Source organism: Passer domesticus, chromosome 11, assembly GCF_036417665.1.
Source record: "Passer domesticus isolate bPasDom1 chromosome 11, bPasDom1.hap1, whole genome shotgun sequence".
Lineage (NCBI taxonomy): Eukaryota > Metazoa > Chordata > Aves > Passeriformes > Passeridae > Passer > Passer domesticus.
In genome coordinates this window covers 22,729,461-22,749,154 of record NC_087484.1, presented here as the reverse complement: position 1 = coordinate 22,749,154, position 19,694 = coordinate 22,729,461, and the positions used below count along the sequence as shown (strand labels likewise).

General features: G+C 42.0%; 1 long non-coding RNA gene across 1 annotated transcript; it reads right to left on the bottom strand.

Annotated features, from left to right (window-relative positions):
• Positions 1–37: 37 nt before the first annotated feature.
• On the bottom strand, positions 38–17,096 carry LOC135309631 (uncharacterized). Its single transcript, XR_010369827.1, has 3 exons — positions 16,866–17,096; positions 16,487–16,585; positions 38–546 (listed from the first exon to the last, which is right to left on the bottom strand). It is a non-coding gene; the product is annotated as an uncharacterized LOC135309631 (long non-coding RNA).
• Between the last annotated feature and the right edge of the window lie 2,598 nt (positions 17,097–19,694).

The window sequence follows — 19,694 nt, the reverse complement described above, 5'->3', positions numbered from 1 at the left end:
ATACTATATTGTATTAAAGAATACTATACTAAACTATGCTAAAGAATACAGAAAGGATACTTACAGAATACTAAAAAGATAATAATGAAAACTCGTGACTCTCTCCAGAGTCCTGACACAGCCTGGCCCTGATTGACCAAAGAGTGAAAACAACTCCCAGCACAATCCAATGGAACAATCACCTGTGGGTAAACAATCTCCAAACACATTCCACATGAGCACAACACAGGAGAAGCAAATGAGATAAGAATTGTTTTCCTTTTCTCTGAGGCCTCTTGCTGCCTTTCAGCTTCCCAGGAGAAAACCCTGGGTGAGGGAATCATGTTCAGGGAATGTGAATGGCACACTGTACAAATTCACAGGTCTGACAGATGTGCAGTGTAAAACCCCCAGGGCAGGGGCAGGAGTGTCTCTCTAGGCCACACAGAACATCCTGGGCAAGTATCCTCCAAACAGCTTCTGTCCACTCATCACATCCTGCCCTTGCAGTGCTGAGCCACAGACAGGCAGGAGGAGACCCAAATTCCAGCTTCTATTATGGTTTCCCTATAAAAAAAAAATCTCTATTTAGAGCACAGTAATCAACACAGGCACAAACAGCCTTTGCCTGTGCTTCCATGGCTCCTTGAAACATTTGGGTTAGTTGCTGTGACTTGTGAGGATTTGCCACAGAGCATTTCTCAACTGCTCCTAAAGGAAGGTGCTGGCCTCCACCTGACAAATACAGCTCCCTGCCTGACCTGGCAGCAGGAATTACCCACCTCACCTCCTGTTAGGAACTAGGAACAAGAAGGAAAAACTGTTTAGTGTAAATTTAAGGTCAGTGCAGCAAACTGGCTTTTAGGGGTCACAGGGTACCAGATAAGCACTCTCTTAAAATCAGTAGCAAACCCTAGGGTTGCAAGGAGGAGTAGAAATGTGTCCAGACAGTTTATTGAAGTTTTAAAAATTGCATGCTCTGAGGCTCTGACTCTAGCAACTGGTTGTTTTACAGATAGACCTTTTTGTCCCAATCCTAAAGGGAAAAAAAGAAATTACATACAGTTCTGGCCACACAGACCAAATTTAGGTATGACTTGGATCCTACTCTTCCACTTGGTGTGATTAATCAAAAATGATGCAGTTAATCAATTTTTGTCTTCAACAATGTGAAACCAAACCCACAGATCCCAAAAACCAGATTATTCATCATGGCTACATGTGAGGACAATTCCCCAAGCCAGCAAAGCTGCACAGGTATAAACCAACACAAAGGAACAGATGTTTTGGCACAGAAACAATTCCAGTGCTCTTTGTGACCATGTCTATTAATCACTGTATGCATAAGTGGGCTTGGCTCCTACACACGACAGGGATGTCCACCTTCAGATAAACCTGCAATATTGTACCCTGGAAGTGTCCAATTGCATATTTCATTAAAGCTGGACATAAGCAAATAGGAAATCAATTCACTCTGTAACATTTCTGTTTAAGAAAAAAAAAGGCGGCTTGTTGATCAGCTGGGGTACAAAAGAGTTAATTAAAAAAAAATAAGGAGGAGATAGAAAGAATAATCCTTTAAGATTATAAAGGGTTTGTGTCATGCTTAATTTTAATCAATATATAGGGCTAGACAAGGATCATCCTCACAAAGGATGACATAAAAGGATTAGTGACTTCCATCCAGCACAAAACTGCTCAGAGACATGATTATCACAGTTTGGAATTGTTTCTTCTCCAAATAAGATTTTAAAATTCAAAGGAGATGATAAAGAGAGATACAGGTAGAAAAGGGGTGGCTTTTATTTTTCCTACTTTTCTCAAGATGCAAATTTAAAGTGCAAGTCAAGAGATTTAAGAACATTAGTGTAGAGCTATAGAAAGGGTAAGACCCCACAAAATTTACAAGTCTGCTTCTTTTTCCCTTGTTCAACATAAATAATTGTGCCAACCTTCATTAAGACAATTTAAAATATGTTTTCTTTTCCTTTCAGGCCTGAATTCTTAGAGTCCACTGCTCAAGTTTCCACCCAGGTTATGCCAGCTAGACTCTTTGAAATGAAAGCTGAGATTCACATGATCATACAGTTCTCTGGATGGGACTCGAAGGAAAAGGGATAAAAATACATCTGGAGCAATGATATTGTCCAACACACAGGCTGCACAGCAGTGAAGTGAGCAGAGACAGACAGTAAGAAACTCTGCTAGCTCCTCTGTCATCATCTCTCTCCTCTGTGGAAAGTGAAATATCTTTCCTTATGCACAGCCGCTTCCCCAGACTTTCTTGTGTGCTGTAATCACTTCTCTTGTTCAATCTCTCATCTCCACATCTTCTTGCCTCTTTTTAGCACTTTGATCCTCTCCCCTTCATTCTCATTCCATCTTTCTGTTTCCGACCGTCTCTGTTCCCAAGTTCCACCCCCAGACTCCAGCAGAAGGGTATAATTTCTCAGTTTCCTGTTCTGCTATTAGTTAGTTATGCCACTGGTGAATCACCCTAATTGCAAAGAAAAACACTCTCCCCATCATTTGTGAATTTGGTTTACAAATCCGCTGGAGTGCTAGGAACAAATATGACATAGACTGAATGTGTAGAAATTAGCTAGCCACTGTGAACAGCACCAAGGCTGCTCATTCAGACAGAGGTAGGAAATTACAGGGTGAATATCCCAGTGTGGGGTTTCACAGTGCCACTCACAGCTCACAGCCAAAATGGGATCTGGTTCTGCAGACAGCTAGTGAAGCTGTCTGCTCTTCCATAAATGCAGATACAAAAAGTCTCAACAGATTTGTGGGTGTTTAACAGAATAACAAACAGAACAAAGAGAACTGCTGTGTTCAAGTGAAATGCTTGGCTATAAAGAACAGCTCTCCCATACTCCAACTCAGTTAAACAGCTGTCAGAGAAGCAACATGTTAGATGATAAATATGGATGGACATCAGATAGAAACTTGTCAAAGTCCTCAGTAAGTTGAACATGGTGGCAGGAGTGGTAAATATGAATAAGTAAGTAAGAATGGTAAGTGTGGTGGCAGATGTCAGCACCAGATTCAGGAGCCCCACATCCCACTGAGCAACCTCCACTCACTCACTGGTAAAATCAGGAAAATGCCATTTGCTCTTCCTTCCAGGGATATTGTTAATTAATTAATTCTTAATTAAGTTTGCAAAATACAAATATCCTCAATTGAAAGAAACTGTAAAAGTGAAATTATGGTTAGAAGGATAAGAACTCTTGCCTGGAGAAAACCTTTGGGTGTAATTTCTCATTAACACTAATGGAAATTAACAGCTTAATGCAAGCCAAGCTGAAAATAAGATAATTCACATTTGCATCTTAACTACATTTGGTTCATTGCTTATTTAGGATCACTGGTGCGTGTGGGAAGGTGAGTCTCAGGACTTCAAGCCATGGTTTTTGAGTGGTCCTATAGGCACCAATACATCCCAGTAAAATCTGTGCAGTTGCTGTGACAGCCCTCTCCTTCCAGCAGCACACCCAGCAGCATGCAGACCCTTTGCCAAAGGTCACACCAACGCAGCAGAGAACATGAGACAGCCATCAGAAGAGGCCAAAGACTCATCCAGAAAAAAAACTCAGAGACTGCTCAGAAAGGACAAAGGGAGAGAAGCACACGTGGTGTTTACGTTGAACTCCAACCCAAAATCACAATTCTGAGAGCTTCTGCTGCACCCTGGGCATGCCCAGGTGTGTTGGAGACCCCAGCTTTCCCTGGGCACAGACAGAATTTTCCTTCAGTTACATCCAGCTGCCTGTTCAGTGTTACCTTACACCCCAGCCCTGGTGGGGAGGCTCTCCCCCACATAGGGACACAGAAAGCAGCTGTGCCAACACCTCTGAACAAAAGCAGGGCAGGAGGAGCAGTTTTTGCAGTGGAAGGAGCTTCATTACCTCACGGGAGCTGTTCCTGGGAGATGCCCCATGCACTCCTCTCAGGGGATCACCACCTCAGCCCGCAGACACGAGGGTCCAGCCTGCCATTTCCCACACCAAGCAGAGGAGGTGAGACATGGGGAACCTTCCCACCCCAAACCTCAGGCGAACATCCTAATGCTGGACTATGGTGGTGGTTTCTGTCTTGGCCTTTCCTGAAGCCCAAACAATATGTACTGCAAGAGCTTCAATAGAGAGGAGTCAAACACAGCCCCACACAGAGCCCCAGAGCCTTTCATCTCCCACTGATGACATGAGAGCACAAGATATGCAGAAGCCTTTACCAGACAGGCAGATGGGTGAGTGTGGGAACCCTGGCTGCTGAGAATTTCAGACTTTCTGTGCTGCCAGGCACTGACCCCCAGGAGAACACTGCATTGACCTGAGGCCATGAAGAAGGCTTCCAAAATGGAATGACAGAACTGGGATTGTGGGTGTGGAGTTTGAATAGAAGTGTGTGATATCACAGGGTGGAAAACTTAGAATTTAAGGGTTTAGAATATAGCAATGTACATAAAACAAGATGGAGGTTTTAGGCCAGAGCCTGGTCCTTCTTCTTCACTTCTTCTCCATGGGCTTGGGTGGTTTTGTGCAATTGGATAAAAGAGTCCACATTGCAGGGCATGGGTGGCTGGTTATTAGGTTAAAAGTAAAAATAATTTAGGTGCTATTTCTTAATTGGACAGTTTGTCCTTAAAAGGCCTTGTAAAGAGAGAGATGGGGCTCCATTGTTAGTTTGTTAGAGTGAAGTGGTGCAGAACTCAGGGTTTCTGACACTGTAACATGGATAAGAACTAATAAACATCTGAGTCCAAATGAGAAATTCTGTCTCACACATTTAATCCTGACCCTGGCAGAAAAGAAGTTAAGAACCTACAGGTTCTTAACACCAGCAGGTCAAAGCCTGAACTCCTCATGCCAGCCTGAGCTCTGTATTTCACACACCAATTTTCACAGCTACTCTGACCTTTAGGCAACTTCCTTTGCCCCGTGGTCAGGGGCATTCCCTGGTTCTCCCGTCACAGCAATCAGACACAGCTACACCAAGTACAGGTGTAAAGGAAACCAACTTTATATTTAAAGACACTCATTTCCCCTACATTGAGATGTTGCTTGTGTTCTGTAAGACCAGGGGCAGCAAAAAACCAACAAAATTTGCAGGAACATTGTGCTAAATACAAGGAACAAACCTGAAATTCCAAGGGAAGCCTCCAGAGATTCCTCCCCTTAAATCAGACACTTTGAGAGAGTTACTTAGTGAAAACATATGAACAGGATTCAATTTTCAACCACTGACAGAGGCTATTATTTTTCCTTCTAAAATGCAGAAATTCAAAGCATATTTTTTGTTATCTGTGGCACACTTTCCATTCTATTTTAATTTCAAAGAATGAGGGGCCAAAATTGTGCACAACAGGAATCATGGGAATGCAGAAGAATGTGTGCCCTCTTTGCCTAATGACATCTGAGGGTACTCAAGAGTTAATAGCTTCTGCATTTTCAATTATGATAACAGCAATTGCTGCATAAGTCAGAGCAGCATGTATATTTACTAAGGTATTCCAGGAAAGTCACTTTTTTGTTAGAGTGATTTACCATACCAATTTATGCCTTTACCCTTAATTAATCTGTCTAAGAAAGATGTCATCTGTTTTGATGAATAAGACAATCACTAGATTTTGCAGGCCGTGATAGACTGATAATGGCAAAAATAACTACTTGTGCTGCCTCACCCAAACACAGTCACCTGTTCTTTGCTAAGAATATACACCTCAAGCAAGCTGTGTATAAAGTTGTGGAACAGAGACACTGCCAAGCACAAAATTCTGCCATGAACTATCTTCCACCCCCCTGAGCCCCTTGCTGGGCATGAGCCCATGGAAGCTGTCTTAGGTTGGAAATGGGGGTGTGTGTTCTGTCCCCATCTGCCAGAGCTGGGCAGTTCTCTGCTGTTCATGGGGAAGTTTTCTTTCTCTCTCCCACAGCCAATCCTCCCTCCAGGAGATCTCTGCTGTCCATGGCCACTGAGTGTCCCTGCAGGGCTGATCAAATTCCAGCATCCCATGGGGAGATGCTCTGCCCAGAGCAGGAGCCAAGCATTCCTACCTGGATACAATCTGAGCCTGGAACAGCACAGCAGCCTTTGCCCACTGCATTCCCAGAGGAGCAGCTTTCTCCTGCCCTGCATTCCCAGAGGAAGAGCAGGCCCATCTCCAGCAGCCCTGGAGCTGCAGAGGAAAACTGCAGCCTTGTGCAGGATCCCTGCTCCAGCAGAAGCACAGCTGGCACTGCAGGAGGGCTGAGCCCCCATGGGATGGGACTGTGCCACCACCCTGACCCACAGGGGCCAGGGCATGTTCTGACTCTGACAGTGTTGTTTTCTATTACTGCATTGTTTATTTAATTTTTTAATTTCTTCCCTAGTAAAGAACTGTTATTCCTATTCCCATATCTTTGCCTGAGAGCCCCTTAATTTCAAAATCATAATAATTCAAAGGGAGGGGGTTTTCATTTTCCATTTCAGGGGAGGCTCCTGCCTTCCTTAGCAGACACCTGGCTTTTTAAACCTAGACAGAAGCATTCCTGCAGCATCCTGAGGGCCAGGTGGGCACCTGCAGGAGCAAACACTTCCCTGTGACACACTGCCATTGATATACTGCTTCTGAGCTTTGTCCTTCCCTCAGCACCCTCCTGCAGCAGCAAACAGCTGCACAGCTCTAAGCAGAGTGAAATATCACCTGTCATCATGCTGACCTTTCGGTGCCTGCCCTCCTTGAATTAAATCATGCTCTGCAATTTTGTCCAGATTCTTTTGGGAAACATTTTTGTTCCTAAGCCAGTTCACAAGTTCACTTCCCACACTGGGACAGGGGCCCATATCCTGTGATAACACTGCCGTGAAATAGAGGAAATTTTCAAACCTCTTTGTCCTTTTCTGTGCCCAAAGAGGGGGAAAAACACCAGCTGTATTCCATGAAGCCACAATGGCTTCTGCCACTGGAAAGTTTGTCTTCTCTCTCCTTTCTGAGGAGTGCACAAGTTTGCAGTATCCAGGTGAGGTTTCCTCCCTCTTGGTTAAAAAAGCCAAAGCTCTGTTCAGACATCTCTCACTGCTTGCCTGTTTATACTGTTCTTCATCAGAAATGTGGTTTTAGGAACTGCTGTGGTATGGGTAGGAGAATGTACATTCAAATGAGTATTACCCACCGTCCTAAGTGTGAAGAAAATGTACTTATCCACCATTATGACTTTTAAAATCATGAAGTCTAGGTATATTATGCCTGGAATTGGTCTCAAGGAAATAATCTGGAGACAAGAAGAAATTTATCTTATGAGATGATGGGTGTTAAAAGACGGTTATTTGTACAAAGCCACTCAGCTTGCACTCCATAACATAAAGAATGGTGAACAAAGAAACACCCAAAGGAAGGGCTACATAAATAAAAAGTTAACATTTGATACAGATTTACTTTACCAAGCTACAGATTAATTTTGTGTGTTAAAACAACTCTTCTGCTATATATTAAAGAAACACAACAACCACACCCACAAAAAACCCAACCCCCACAACTCTCCAAGGTCAAGGATCAGCCGCCTTCCTACAATCACTCTGAAATCCAGATCACAAGCTGCTTTGGAGAGAATTCTTTCCTGAAAAATCACAGATTTATTGTTAAGTTGCTGTCCAAAACAGTCTCGTCCTCGACAGCACAGAGCAGAGGTGTTTCAGCGAGAAGGGCCAATTATTTTACAGATGGTGGGACTGTGCTGGTGGGCACAAGGCTATTTGTTCTTCAAGACTGGTCCAAAAGGGTTTTCTCTTTGGCAAAAATACGAAAAAATTCAGACCTAGCGAGACAGAGTCTGCAGTAGCAAGTAGCATTTTAGAAAGAGAAGCACTGAAGCTCCAAAAAGGAAGAAGCCATCCCATTCCACAAGAGCATCTCAAAAAACAATCCAGAAGACACAGGGGTAGCCCCCTCCATTTCTAAGTATCTTTTCACAAGCCAAAGAAAGCACTCAAAAACATAGAGGATAAAATATGAAACCTCAGAGAGACTTTTTCTTACTTGGATCATCACAAGTGGTGTGCTCAGCAAGGGGGGGGGATGAGGATAGCATCCTCTTCATCACAGGGAATGTGCAGCATGCAGGGAGGACAGAGGCTCAGGGTCAAGCCAGGAAGTCAATTTAGCTCAATTTAGTCAACTCCCAGCTGCAGCTCAGCACACCTGGGCTTGGTTAGAAGCAGCCAGAGCCCAGCCTGGGGAGCAGATTGTGGCTCCTCTCAAACTGCCAGACAGCCATGGAGAGAACATGGGCCTGCCACAGAGCTCACTGAGAAAGACAAAAGGGGACACATGTTGATGGAAGTCAGGGAAAACAGCATGAAGTGTTTTGATCCTGAAAAGGAAGAGAATCCAACTCCTTCTTGCCACTCCCTTGGGAGCCAGGCTTCTGAGGAGACACAATGAGAAAGTGAGTTTTACTCAGAGAAAGCTTTTTGCCTGTTTTCTCTGTCTGACAGAAAACAGCAGCAACAGTGGTGGGGAGGCTGGGCTGTGCCCAGGGGAGCAGAGTCAGTGCTCACAGCCCCTCAAGGTGTCTGCTGAAATCACTGTATTTTACCTAATCAATAGAGTTCTTCCTGTGCCTCTTTACCCTGCCAGGACTCCAAAGCCCCACACTGCTACTGCAAAGCAAATCCCACCCCATCCTCAGTCTGTCTCCAGCAGCAGCTCCAGCTGGCAGGAGCCAGGGCAGCATCCACGAAACAGCAGGTGGGACACATCCAAACCCCACTCAGTAGCTGGTCTGATTTCATGTGAAAATTCTGCACAGGTTTTGTAAAGGATTCGGAAAAGGAGCAGATGTTAAAAAATGATCAGTTGTTAAGGGTCACACAGCTCATCATAGCCTCAACAGGTAACCATGTAACATTTTTTCTGATCATCTTATAATGGTCTATAAACATACACTAGCCATGTTATAAAAATATTAGGCCTTTCTTTCTCATTTATTAACTTATTATAAATGGAAATCCTCCATAAAAGGGACTTTGTACTTATTCAAATCCACAACCTTGATTTCCACTTTGCTTTCTTAACCACCACTTATTTTAATAAAAGGGACATTAACTATTTTGCTTCATTTCTTTTGCTCATTGAGGAGTGTTCAGCTACATCCTTCTTCCTTCCTGTGCAGCAGAGCAGAGCAGGATACAGCACAGCACATTAGGGATGGCACTTACTGAGGGAATTGTTCTTTCTCCCTCCTCTTTGCAGGGAGAAAACAGCTGGTCCCAGAGGTCTGTGTTGGGAGACAGCTGGGAAAGGCAGGCAGGGGGCTGCAGGCAAGGGCAAGAATCTGCTGAAAAGGTAAAAAAGTCCAAGGCTGTGCCTTGCAGGCTGCAAAATCTGCACTCTGCTGGGATTTGGGAGCAGGTGGTGCCAGCTGAAATCCTCAAAGCGAGTAGAGACACAGGGAGCAGCAGATTAGCATTAGCAGTGCTCCCAGAGCTTCTGTATTTTCTGGAGGACTGGGCAGGCTGAAATCACTGCTGTGCCATGAGAATGCACAAGGAGCACTCTCAGGATTCCTGATGACAGTCTGTGGTGAAATACCCTCCCTCATCCTCTTCACTTAACTTCTACCCTGCTAGCCTGGCACCTGTTTAAACAATAATTTTCCTGCTCAGCCAAGAGAGGGATGTCACACCAAGGTGGCTTCCTTTGTCACCCTTTACAGCACAAGCACTGGTATAATAGGGTTCCTCTTCAGAGGCCCTAGATCTGACTGCTCCTGAGTGGAATCTTTGGACAATAGTTCTTTCAATCACTTTCATCCCAGCCTTTTTTCGTTCCCTCCCATCTACCTTTTAAAAATCCAATATTTCTGTGTTGCTGCCTTTGAACATTTCCGCCTAAGTACCTCAAACAAATCCAATGGTATAATGACCATTTTCTCTCACATGAAGGCTCTATCTTTTGTCACTTAGTGTTCATTTCCAACCACTGCAGCTTCTGATCTTATTGATTGGCTAAGAAAAAGCAGCAAGAAAACAGTCCTGAAATAACCACCAGAAACATTAATCCTTCCCCAGTCATTCTGTATTTCTTAATCTTAGTCAATAGTGGGGCCATTAAAACCCTCCCATGACGACTATCCTTGGCTCTTTATGAACTGTAGGAACTCTGCATGCCCTGCTCTGCTCTCCCTTGTCATCCTGCAGCTCTGTTACAGACTCTTCCTCATCTCTTCCCATCATTTTTATTCTTCTCTTGCAGTTCTATTAGAGCAGCCAAGCCTGCTTTTCCTGCAGACCCACTCCCAGGCTCACACAGTGCTTTTACCCCTCCTTTCCTGGTGAAACCTCCCTTTTCCACAGGCTCTGGGTTGTGGCCCTGGGAGTGCAGGACCCCTGCTGTGGGCAGTTGTGGGAAATGGATTTGTAAGAAATTCTCAAAACTTGGCAGAAGCCTCACACAGTGTGCATCTGTATGCAAACCTTGAGATAAGAATTGCTGACTTAGAAATGCCATGGAATGGGACAGACACTGCTGAGAGAGAAATGGAACCAGAAACAAGTTTCAAGGGATGGCCTTGCAAATGAGACTGGACACTTTGGAGAAACAGAACTGTGAAAGATGCATTGTAGTGGGAACCACGAGGGGTAATTTTAGATTATTGGTTTTAAGGCATTTACAGCATAGCAAGAACCTGATAGGCTAAAAACCACTTATAATGTATTGTAATTAAGAAATAGTTGGCTTCTGATGGTGACAGCATGAATTTAACATCTGTATCGTGTCACCCTTCTCATGAGACCGAAAATAAAAATATTAGACATTTCTTTCTGATCTATTCACTTTTTAAAAATGGAAATCCTCCATAAAAGAGACTTTTTATTTATTCAAATCCGCAACCTTGATTTATTATTTTAGAAATATTTTAGATTAATTAAATGAATATTACTTTGGAATAAAAGTTTTTAAAAAACCTCTCAGTTTCCTCATCTCTGGGTCAGAAAAGGGGCTAATCTGACAGGCAGTGTGACCCCCACGTGTGGGGGTGTGTGTGCAGTGGGAAGTGCAGCTGTGCTGGGTTGGTGTCAGCCAGTTCCAAGGACTGAAGTCACTGCTGTGATCACAGCAAAGCCTTCAGCACCGTGAGAAGGAAAAGATTTCCACTGCTTCAAGGATTTCCAGTGCTTTGATGATTTCCACTGCTGCATCTTTCCACTGCTCCTCTGATTAAACTTCTGTAAGCAATATACTTCATACAGAAGTTTAATCATGCTCAGAAGGAAGGAAGGCACTTCTGCACTGTGCTCACTCACACACAGCACCTCAGGGACATGCTGGGACCTATTCTCATGTTTTATTGTTTTTTGCAGTGAAGGGATGGGACTATTTTTTTGTTAAGAATGATTTATTAATTAGATAAACATCTGTCTTAGAGGTTGTGAGATTTTAAAGGAGTAAGTTGTTGGTTGTAGTTCAAGAGTAGTCACAAGTTTTTTCGTTACAAGGTAATATATAACTTTCTAAATTAATAAATAACTTTCTAAATAGATAACTAAATTAATATATATTCAATATATACTTAAATATAATAGGCAATATTAATATTACTATATAATATTATTAATATATTTCTAAATTAATAGTTGCTGCAGGGTTTATTTTGTTTTTCTAACTTACCAGCTTTACTTACTTTTGCTACACTGTGGATAATTTTGTCTAATAGGCTCTTAATTCATGTATACACATATGTTTTATAACTTCTAAACTCTTAGCTTACTCTATACAGCCACACTCTTACATTATAAACTCTTCACTATCTTATTAATACAGTTTTTCACTTAAGGCATATTCTCACTTATAACTATAGGAATATAAATTTATGATTTTTCTGTTTAATGTTTGTGTATGGTATTTTTACATCAATCTAAGCTTCTTCTAAGGTTGTAGATTAAATCTTTTAGTGTTTGTGGAAGTTTCTGGTTTTTTGATTCTCACAGTGTTTGGCCAGAGGGAACTCACCATGTGATCAAGGTGGATCAAGCCATTCATATCTGATACGTTTATGCATATCAAGCAATTTCCTTCCAGGAAAAGAATCCCCACTGATATCATGGAGGCTGCTTAAAGAGTAAATTGCTACCTCAGGTCATCAACTTTTGCCTCACTGACCAATTTCTGGAAAGGTTGCACTGCTTTTACTTGTGTTCAAAATACAACGTAAGGAGAATAACAAACCTTCACTGTGTTTGCTCTTCATGAAAATGATGCATGTAAATTTGTGATTTTACATTAATAATTACAGTTCTTAATTATTTCCTAGTCTAGAAGATCAGACTTTATTTTCTTATCTTCAGAGATTTAGTTGAAATTGCTTTAATAATGAAATCCACTTTTCATTTGCATTCTGTTTCTTCTGCACTCTCATTAGTGATTCATAATTTAGGAGTCAAGAGTGCTTAATGGCTGCCTACACCTCATAATGCTGTTAAGGAACAATGCTGTAATTCAGAAGGTTTGGGGGCTCCCCTCAATCTCACATGTCTGAAACGAATCTGCTTCATGCAAACTCAGGAGGCAGAAGGATGTGGTCCAAGAACCCCACTGCAAACTATATGAAGTCACTAGAGGAAATGCCCAGAGAATATAATGAAACAAAAACTCAAAAGAAGAGCAGAAAAGGTGTTAGCATTTAATATTAAGCTGGCTGACAGCACCTAAAACTTTTGTCTTGTTATTTTTAGGTCTAGTTGAGCTGGTGTCTCTTTGCATGGTGTCTAACAGATACAAACTGGAGGGGCCATGGGGTGCTGTGGAACCCTGAGGACACAGCTGGGGAGATCATCACTGCCAGGCAGAGCAGTCCCACAGCCCAGCAGCCTCTCCCAGCAGGACCCGAGATGCACAGAAATGAGCTTTGTTGGTTCTTCAAGGTTATTCTGGTGATGCCTTATCATCATTTGACCTTGGGATCAAATTAAAGCACCCTGTAAAGCAATTTACACATGCAGGCCCTAAAATGGAGCATCAGCACATTCAGGTCTGTGCTGCTGAGTTCTCTGGGGTCTCCCAATGCTGCAAAAAGCCATGCATGTCCAGCTTTTCCTAGGGGACTGCCCTACTGCTGCAAAACCAGCCGTAATCCCAAGCTCCCTGAACGTGCACAAGTGGGGTCTGTGCCTCTGAGTGATGAATTTTCTGATCTGACAAACCTGGCTTGACAAAACCTCCTGACCTGAGCAGTCTGTGTGCCAGACACTGAGCACTGAACCCACCTGGGCAGTTTGGGGAGGTGAGGGAGGCCAGGCCAGGGTCTGATTTTGCTGATTAAAGCTTGGCCACAAGGATGGAAGGGCTGGGTTATTGCATTCATACACAGGCAGCCAAACACACTGCAGGTGTTGGGAGTTGCACTGCACACAGCTGTGTCTAAGCAGCTGGAGATTCCACAGCACTTGTTTTGCCCACCATATTCCTTTATTTCTACTGACTGTCATCCTAAGAAAACTTATCTCCTTATCTTCCCACTCCAGTGGAAGCACTCTCCTCTCTCCATAATACCCAGACTTTAAATAAACTTTCCATAAGCAAACACCAAGCTCAGGAGTTTTCCAGAGACCTTTCCTGTTAAGAGCCTGCCCACATGCAGGATGGAAGAAGGCAGGACAGAGCTAAATCCAGCTGAAAATGAAATATGCACTGAAGAAGTTAACCTTGAGTTGCAAAACACTGGTGGTGATAGCTGGTAAAAATTTGGAGTTGATATTTACCTCGTTAAGGATTTGCAGAGCCAAGAAACAGAAGCAGGTTGAGAATACTAATCACAGTGGGAGTATTGCCTCACTCTTGTGGCTCTTCAGGCAATAAGCAATGACTAAGTCCTTTGCTCAGGAGATATTTGGTTCAGTTTTTTATTAATTAAATAACATTAATTTCTTTTATTTATTAATTTAATAAGTTTTTATTAATTTAATTTTCTGAAAATTAAGAAAAGGATTAATTTCTTATTTAGTTTTCTATTAACTCCCATGGGAGTTGGCATTCCACTATTTTTACTGGAGTGGGGAAGACAACTGTCTTCAAGATCTACTGCTGTGTATTAACTGGTGATTTAAAATGTCCCATATTACCCCCTAAAAAAATGAAGAGAATGACGTGTTGAAGGATTGCCTTGGTGCCTCCTTTAAAGTGCAGCTAGGTGGGAGGTGACACTTTGATTAGCATCCCCTGAGAGTCTGTGCATAGGCACACAGCTCCTCAGACATGCTGATGAGGGTGAGCCAAGTTTGAGTGTCATCACAGGGAGAAGCATCCTACCCTCCTAATTCAAGTGGGTGAAGGGGATTCATGGAGATGATCAGCTCATTTACAGCATCTGCCTGTCCTCACTGCTCCCTCCCCATCTCCCAGCAGCCAGGAAGGTCTGCTGCAATCTCTGAGATGTTCTCCTGCATAACACAGGCCTTGGGTTTGCTCAGGGCATGTCTGGACACTCCATACCTTGCCACAACAGGCAGTCTCAGTCTTCAGGCTGAGAGCCCAAGCAGGCTATTAAAGGGATTTTTTTTTTTTCCTGGATATTAGCTATCACTACTGCTAAATAAATACCAGTCATTTTTGAATTTTAAAAAAAAAATATGTCCAGCTAAATCCAGTGTATAATTATCACTGCTTTTAATGAAGGGATGGAACCATCATCAGGCTAAAAATGATTTATTGCTCAGGTAAGCATCAGTTTCAGAGGCTGTGAGATCTATGAGAGCAAGCATTCAGCCACAGCTCAAAGTAGTCACAAGTTCTTCCTTACAAGACAATACAGAACTTTCTAATCCAATGGACAGATGCTCACAAAATTTATTTTGCTTCTCTAACCTATCATCTTTACTCACTTCTACTGCACTGAGGACACTTTTATCCAGTGGTCTCCTATCACACATACACACAAATGCTTCTATTATAACATTTAAACTCTCAGCTTACTCTGTACAAATATACCCCTATATTAGAAACCGTTCACCATCTCATCAGTTCAGTTTCTCACTTACTTAAGGCATATTCTTACTTACAACTATAGAAACATAAGTTTATGATTTTTCTGCTTAATGTCTGTGTATTTTATTGTTACATCAACCCAAGCTTCTTCCAAGGCTGCAGATCAAACCCTTCAGTGTCTGTGGGAGTTTCTGTTTTTCTGTTTCCCACACCACTGAATTTGGGGTCATCTTCTACGTTTACTGTATGAAATTGGGTCAGTTAGCAGGACCTGGTCACTCACAAAGGGACATCATGCTCCTTTTCCTCTTTTTACTTAAAACTTCCATTTCCCAGAGCCACACTATAATGGGATGATTTCCAGCCCCGTCAGCAATGTCTCAGTGCTGTGTCCCCATCCTGCCATCCCTGCAGACCAAAGCTCATTGCAGCTGCCCTTTGGAAAAGGCAAATGCCACACTGGTGACAGGAGGTGGCACTGGCCTGGGAGGTGTCCAAAGGGAAGTGAGGCATCCAGCACACCCAGAAGGGTCACTGGCATTCTCACCTTTTGTTTCTTTTTTGTTAGGGTTGGGATTAAAAGTGTGAGATGGTATTTCTCATTTGGACTCAGATGTTTATTAGTTCTTGTCTATGTCACACTCTCACAAACTCTGAGTTCTGCAGCACTTCACTCTAACAAACTAAAAATGGAGCCCTATCTCCCTCTTTACAAGGTTTTTAAGGTTAAACTGTCCAATTAAGAAATTGCCCCTAAATTATTTTTACTTTTAACCCAATAACCAAGCACCATGCCCTGCAATGTGGACTTTTTTATCCAATTACACAAAATCACCCAAACCCATGGAGAAGAAGGTGAAGAAGAAGGACCAGCCTCCACCCTAAAACCTCCATCTTGCTTCATATTTATTTCTACATTCTAAAACCTTGAACTCTAAGTTTTCAACCCTGTGATATCACACACTTCTATTCAAACTCCACACCCACAATCCCAGTTCTGTCATTGCATTTTGGAAGCCTTCCTCACGGCCTCAGGTCAATGCAGTGCTCTCCGGGGGTCAGTGCCTGGCAGCACAGAAAGTCTGAAATTCTCAGCAGCCAGGGTTCCAAGAGGCACCCACTCAGCCAAGAGCCCACACCTGTGGTTCCTTCCCCATTGCTACATCAACCCAACATTTTGGGTTTATCCTGAGGGCTGTCACAGCATCTCCTGCCTGCACAGACACACCCCACAGAGGGCTGGCTCTGGATGCTGTGCCTCCAGCCCAACAAGCAGCTCTTGGGACCTGAACAGGAAAAAACATTGTCTTGGAAGTGGGAATCCCATATATTAAGCAATTATATTCAAGTTTTAAATTTGGGGAAAGAGGGAAACAAACAGAAAACCTCTGTTTATTCAATCTGGTTGCTGCTTTGTTCCTTGGCAAAGAAATTAACATATTGTCTCTTATCTCTTAAAACTGCAACAGTGATCTTGTCTTTTAATTATTTATAACTTCTGAGCTGCCATGACCATCTGAAAACTTTCTTCATTACCTTCAAGTTGTCTCTTGGGTCACTGAGAAAATATTGCAGGTCCTCTCTACAAGCACACAGCAGCATGGTAATGACTTAGTTGCTCTCAGGGTTCATCACCTATCAGCCAGAAATAAAACTTAATAGGAATGAAGGTCATCTTGTGTTGCTTCTCAAATATGTCAAGGTATCAAGAAAAAGTAGATTATACAAACTACTAATTTAATCAAGCAAGTTTACAATACTATTAAAAAGCTAGTTTAAGAGGATGCATTTTTCACAAGCTAATACCAAGCAGCAATTATTAAAGAACTTGCTTACTTTTAACCATTTATTACAAGATTATTTGTATTCGTCCTCCTTTTATTTTGTCTGAGGCAGATATCAATTTTTAATTTACCTGAATTTTATTGATGAGGATCAATCCATTCCTGCTTCAAATTCTTATGCAGTAATTCCCCTTTCATGCCTTGAATCTCTCCCAGGATTCTGGGGGTTTTGAAAAACAAAACCAACCAACCTAGCAAAAACAAACAAACAAACAAACAAACAAACAAAAAACCACCAAGAAAACCGCCCAAAGAAACAAAAACATGTCCCGTCCCCCCCCCCCCGCCAAAAAAAGCCAAGTAAAAACACCCAAAACCCAAGAAAAATCCCCTATAATATCAGTCTTTAGTCAGCTCTCTTACAACTACAGGGTGTGAATTAATCTACATCTGCCAAACTGAAGAAGTGGAATTTCTGTACCTGAGGTTTAACACACTCCTCACTGTGAGCAATGAAACCATCACATTCTCATGTGAAGAGGATACATCATTTTGCCTTTCCTCAACTGGGAGATAGAAATATCTGCTGAAAATTGCCTCTTCCATGCTTTCACTGGCACTGTTCCCACTTCCTAGGAATGGACTGCTACAACTGCTACATATTTCTTGTTGTGAAAAGTGCATATTATATGATTGGCTCTTTGCAGATATTAGAATGAATATTATATGTGTCATGTTGTATTAATTAGTAGTACTGCATTTTTTAAGTAGTGTGGTAAATATAGTTTTAGGTTATAACATAATGTTAAAATAGAAACTATGCAATGTAAGATTTTTTTTTAATTAGCTCAAGAAAGGAATGAAATAATCGAGAAATTCTTTGCACAGAGATAACAGCAACAAGACACCAAAATCCCCAATTATTGCCTCCTTTTTAGAAAAGACCAAATTTCTTCCACCTCCTTGCAGATGTTGAGGAGCCAACAAGATTAAGGGGGGGAAGTTGACAATAACCAGAGAACACCTTTTTTTGAAAAGAATTTATGCATCATGTATGAGATATATGAATATGCAACAGGCTATTGCTTTTAAGAGTTAATCCTTTGTTAGCCGGGTGCTTTTTTTAGGAAAGCATCTGAACGTTGGTAATTCTTTGCTTTTTTATTGTCCTTTATTGTCCTAACTCTGATTGTCTGAATTCTTATTGCTCTAATTTGTATTACTATTTTAATAAACATTTTATTACTATTAAATTTTTAAAATTTTAAAACAAAGTGATTGGCATTTTTCACATTATGGTTTAATATACCTTCAGCTCCCCAGGTCTTACAATTTCTTGCTGATAATTTAGATTTCAACTTCTATTACATATTCTTTCCCTGAATCTCCAGTTAATGACTTACAACCCATCACCTTCCCCTTTCTTCTTTTACGTTTAAAACTTTTTTCCTTTCTAGCTGCTTTCCAGCTCCCTAAATCAGCCTCCAGACTCCTCAGTGAAAGTGGCCATCTTCCTCACTGAAGTCTTTTTGGAGTTGTAAGTGGAGTTGAACCACTTCCAGAGCACCGTTATGTGCTCTGCAATTTTCCTTCAGCTTTTAACCACTACACCTCAAAGTCATGTGTAATGCCATGAAACAGGCAACGTTAAACCACGTAGGGAATATCCTCTGGCTTTGGACTTGCAGATGAGAAATGGGATCCCAACACACCAAAAATAGCATGCGAAAAATGTGTATTTTATGATTGATTTTTTGCAAATATTAAAATGAATATTATATGTGTTATGTTAGAAAGTTATGCTGTATTAATTTTCTTAAGTAGTGTGTTAAATATAGTTTCAGGTTATAACATAATGTTAAAATAGAAACTATGCTATGCAAGATATTTTTTTTAAAGAGAGGAATGAGGTACTCCCACCGAGATAGCAGTCACAGGACGCCTAAATATTTCAGAAAAAAAAGAATTTATTGCTCACTTATCAGAAGAAACAAACTTCTTCCTGCCTCGCTCAGCCCTGAAGACATCTTAGGACACTGACCAGATAGAATCCTTTGTTTGAATGGGAGTTATGGATTATGTATGAGGTGTATGAATATGCAACAGGCTGTTGCTCTTAAGGGTTAATCCTCTATTAACGTGTGTCCTTTTTTGGGCTTATTTTGCTCACAAAGAGGTACCTGGACTGTCCCTAACTCTTTGTTCTTATTGTCTCATATTGTCCTAATCTCAACTGTTCAAATTTTTATTACTCTAATTTTATTACTATTTTTATAACCATTTAATTGCTATTAAACTTTTAAAATTTCAAAACCAAGTGACTGTCATTTTTCACATAGCAGTTTTGCAGTGCCCTTGGTTGCAGGAGTGTCTCCCTGCTTTCTCCCTGTCACTGGGAACTGGCAGGAGTGGCAGAGGCCTCTCAGCATCACGAGCAGCACTCAGACTGAAGTGTGCCAGGAGTACCCAGCCCTTTTCACCACTGAAATGACAGATGGCTGCTTGAGCAGTGGCCAACCAAGCTGCTTTCCAACGCCAGGGGGTGAGCTTAGCAGCCATCAGCTACTACTCCATCCCCTGCTCCCCCTGTTAGCACACGGATTTATAGGCATTCCTATAATTTCTTTTGAGTTCTTGATGACTCACTAACAGGGAGGGTGATTTTCATATTGAGCACTGATGCTCCTTCCCGTTAAGAGCTTTCAAAAAGGGAAAGGATAAGGGCCTCAGCAGCCAAAATCACCTGGGGGGAATGTGTTCTGTGTACCATTACTGCCTGTGCTGCTGTGCAGGAGGGAATCCAAGTCAGCTATTAAACTTGAGCAAGAGGGAATTTGCACGAAGCCCAAAGGAGCTCAACTGAATTATGTAGGGTACTCAAGTCACTCAGGCTCTCTGGAAAGTCTCCAGCCTATTGCAGAGTGAAGGAGCACAGCATCCAGAGGGGAATGTGCACAGAA